Source organism: Xenopus tropicalis, chromosome 6, assembly GCF_000004195.4.
Source record: "Xenopus tropicalis strain Nigerian chromosome 6, UCB_Xtro_10.0, whole genome shotgun sequence".
In the NCBI taxonomy this organism is placed as follows: Eukaryota; Metazoa; Chordata; class Amphibia; order Anura; family Pipidae; genus Xenopus; species Xenopus tropicalis.
The window spans coordinates 71,488,661-71,493,559 of NC_030682.2; positions in this window are offsets into that span (position 1 = coordinate 71,488,661).

A 4,899-nucleotide genomic window follows, 5' to 3' on the forward strand; every position below is an offset into this window, starting at 1 on the left:
TGCTCTGGGCAGCTGTAGAGAAGCTAAGCTTAAGTGTTGTAGCAAATTATCAATCAAAAAACGAGGTTTGTCTGTCTTAGAGGGTGATGCTATAGGGCTGATTATTAAGTTCTAATTACACAGGTTTCGGAGCTGCTATGCATTAATAATCTGTATTATTTACTAATCAAACTTAAAGGTGAGACAAATATACACAGTATGTTTTGTGTCAGTCCCTAAGCTCAGGTTAGTGACAAGCAGCACAGAACATGTGCAGTAAATCAGCAGAAAAAAAGATGGGGAAGCTGGGGGCATATTTGGAGGCACAGCTCTTAAAGGCTGTGGTTGCCTTGGGCTGGTACAGAACCCAAAAATATAATTTGCAACATTTCTAGCCAATTTCTTTAGTTAAGGTTTAGTTTTCCTTCAACAGTACATCACAAAATATGTATGTCTGGCTGTGTTTATAATAACAAGTGAGTACATGAGACACTTTATTTTGTCCTCTTCGGAATTTGCTGTTATTATTTGCAATCAAATAATTGAGACAAAAAAAATAAGATGTAACACTGTTGGCTGGAACTGAAGCTGAGCTGCTATAGAAAATGCAGTAATCTCTGATAAGATTGCCATAATTCAGGTTATCCAGAATTAGACTGCAGTGGTAGGTATGTTCTTTTTAGGTTGTGGAATTTCTCTCAGTCAGTAAATATACATATATATATATATTAAATCTTGGTATATTAAACTGCCTGCACCTTATTTGATAAGCCAAGGAAAACAAAAATGTGTTTTGTTTTAATCAACTGATTGCGTGAATAAAGTTTGCAAGAAATCGTTTGATGCATGGTAGCATTTAACCCAATACAGCTGTTGGTTGTAAAGCCAATTGATACTGCAAAATATATTGCTGCATTAGCTAATTACATATAAGCCTTAGTCTGTATTGTATTTCCAAAACATAAATTAGCTTTGCCTTCTATAAATGTAATATTTATTATTCTACATTTGTAAAGCTGTACAGAAACATTTTAAAACTGGATGTCTAATCATGACAAACTTCATATCATTGTTTCTATGTTTTTTCCATAAGAATTTATTTTCATTTATATTTTAAGTTCTTTATTTTTTTTCCTTGTTTTGCATGTATATTTCTTTGTACAGAGCATTGTTTTTTCACAGTATGTGATGTAAATATTTTATTTTGCCATCATTTATTTTACAGATTAAATATATTTGACATTACATCTTGACTTTTGTTTTGTTACGATGTGTACACGTGCTTTAGCTTACAAAAGTTTTTTCTAGCCATAAGGGAAAGGGTAGCAAAAAGGAACATGTTTTATAAATCTGTCTAAATTTATCACACAAAAACAAAGTAAAAAAGGTGTCAAGTAAATTGCACATTTATAAAGCTTTGCCATTATGGATAACATAGTAACATCTTAAGTTGGGTTGAAAAAAGACGTACGTCCATCACGTTCAACCATAATGCCTATTTATAACCTGCCTAACTACAAGTTGATCCAGAGGAAGGCAAAAAACCCCATCTGAAGCCTCTCTAATTTGCTGCAGAGGGGAAAAAATTCCTGACTCCAAGATGGCAATCGGACTAGTCCCTTGTACTAAGAGCTATCTCCCATAACCCTGTATTCCCTCACTTGCTAAGAATCCATCCAGCCCCTTCTTAAAGCTATACAATGTATCAGCCAGTACAACTGATTCGGGGAGGGAATTCCACAACTTCACAGCTCTCACAGTAAAAAATCCTTTCCGAATATTTAAATGGAACCTCCCTTCTTCTAAACTGAGTGGGTGAGCTCGTGTCCGTTGGAAGGACCTACTGGTAAATAAAACATTAGAAAGGTTATTATATGATCCCCTTATATATTTATACATAGTTATCATGTCACCTCTTAAGCGCCTCTTCTCCAGTGTAAACAGACCCAACTTGGCCAGTCTTTCTTCATAACTGAGACTTTCCATACCCTTTACCAGCTTAGTTGCCCTTCTCTGGACCCTCTCTAACTCAATAATGTCCCGTTTGAGCACTGGAGACCAAAACTGAACAGCATATTCTAGATGGGGCCTTACCAGCGCTCTGTAAAGGGGAAGAATAACCCCCTAATAATACAAAGACTTAACTGTCAAATATGGAAGTGTTATCAGAATTTAACACTCTAAACATTTACAGAAAATCCCATCTTAAAAACATTCATATTAAAGGATTTTCATCCTTAGGAATGTAAGATCACTGAAACTATGGTGCCTTATGCTGACAGGGTTGGTGGGTTTTTAAAGTGACGCTGACAATAAAAAATTACATTTTAAAATATTAATTTACTTTAACGGTTACCTATAGGTCATATCGATCGTTTTTAGCAGAGAGGGCTGCTTTTATAAGTAATGTTTACTTGAAGTTCCTAAATCTTTTTAACCTGTCCGTTATAGCTTGTAATGCTAATGGCCCAGGGATCGGATAGGTAAGGTTAACATAAAATGTTTGGAGCAGTCTTAAGAATTCCTAGGCAACCGTGATGCTCCTGCCCGCCAAACTATTTGTGGATTTTACATCCCCACTCTCAGATGGGAAGACACAATGTGTGCGTCTATAGCAACAATGCGAATGTCACACCTAATGCATAGGACGTGGTCACTCGCAGGCACAGCACAACCCTATGGGAAGTGTTTCAGGGTCATGAGGCATGTTTAAATTTGGTGTCCATGCTGGTTCTTTTAGTGCCCTTCCTAATATGTTGTGGGAGCAGTCTACCAGTATGCCCCTGCCTCTGTTTTGCTGGTAAGGCCTGCTGTGTTGTACAGAACCATCTTGGTAAGCTGTGTTGCTTCTTATTAAGACATCTAATAAGTGCTCTCTATATTTCTCTTTCATGTATTTCAGCCATGTCTGACTCTGTTCCCCCTGCTAAGGCAAAAGAGAAATGTAAAATTAAGGAGCCTCTGCCTAAAGAATATAAAGAGTCTAGAAAGCCAGAAAGCAAGTTAAAAAGCCTTTGAATAATTGTGCAGCGTGTGATGCTAATTTATATTCTGATTACAATGATAAGCTGTGTACACATTGTAGAGAAAAAATTCAAGTTGCTAAGCAAATCAAAATGCTATGACTGAAATGCTTAAACTTTGTTTACCCGTAATACTGTTGTCACACCTGATCAGGACTGCCTTTCTACTGATTAGAGGTTGAAAATGAAGAAGAGTCATCATATACGTAAACTGCTTACAGCTCCCTCTGATGATCTGACACTCTCCTCTGGACTCCAGCAACCCTGAGCTCCCCAGCCTAACTTCTGTGGTAATTGTGATCCATTCCTCCGTCTTCAGACAGACTGGAACAGGGAAATTGACTAGAGAAATCCACCAAAGTCATCATTTGGAGACTACGGATTGTCTCTTGAGATAGAAAAATTACTTGATTTGGCATCACAATATCCAAAATCCTTACCTAGGGCAAAATTTCTGATATCCAGTATCATGCCAAGATATTTGAGTCTGAGTAATTGATTTGACTGTTTCCATTCTGAAAGATGAAACTCTTAACATGCTGTTTAAATACTTCAGATTTAGAATTATTCTTAAGTCCCCATTTGGTTTTCTTCTGAGAAATAAATGGGAGTTAATTCCTAAATACCTTTGATAAGGACTCTTGATATGACTCTTTTTTCCAACAGATCCTTGAGAATACCCTTTAACACTTTTATAGCTTCTCTCTTCCTTGGTTTATCTGAAGAGATGAAAACATTTTGAGGAATTCTTGATAATTCTAGGTGGTATCCACTTGATACGATGTCCACCGCCCATCTGTCTTAAATCATTTGAGCCCACACTGCCTTGAATTTTTGTCTTCCGACCAAAAGCAGTGGAGCTTGCACACCACACCATCATGCTTTAGATTTTTCCACCTTAGGTTCTCTCTTGAAGTTCTGAAAATTCTGAGTTCTAGACTTCTACTGCCTGGAATATGACTTCCCTAGTCTATACTGCCTTGCTTCATGAAAATGTTGATGGGAAAAATGGGATATTTTCTTTCCCTCCTTTCTTGTGGAAGAAAAGCTGATTTGCCTGCTGAACCTTTAGAAATTATTGGATCTAATCTTGAACTGAAGACTTCCCTTGTAAGCCAGAGAGAGCGCCTAGCTGTCACTGCCAGACTCATAGATTTAGTTGCAAGCTTGTCTGAATCTAACTGTAACCTGTAAGTCTAACCTTTCAAGGCTTCCAGACCTTCATCTCTGATATTTCCAGTGCTGTCACCAGAATTATTCATATAATATTAATCATGACATTATCTGTGATTTAAGAAACCATATTAGACATAGAATTATTAAATGATTTCTTTATACAATCCATAAGGTCGGAGAATTGAGTAAAATTCATTCCAGCTATATCCCCTGGACATTTTCTGCACCACAGGAACATTCTGGAACTGATGTGCTGTTTCCTGATACCTTTTTAGAAGTTTCCCATCTAGAGATGATCCTCATAGAAGGAAAACTGCTAGGAATGAACATTCTGAAACCATTCTGAAAATTCAAAAAATTCTAACATCTCACAGGTCCACCAGGAACAAAAACTCACCACCTTGAGCCTGAATAAGAATGACGTGAACTCATTACACAGCCTGAAAAAAATATTAACACAAAGTTTCATAATATAAAAATTGAATGACAACAGGCTTCAGCATTTTTAATTACAACCTCTTGTCCCTTAACAAGCTGTATGCACCCAGAGCTAAAACAGCAAGCAGGAGAAGAAAGCGCCAACTTTTTAAATCTTCACGCCAAAATGTCACATGAGCATATATATTATTACATATAGGGATATGTAAATACGCATAGGACCAGTTCATCACAAATATTTACGAATTGCTATACAATGGGAAATGTACAAAGAACACTTAGA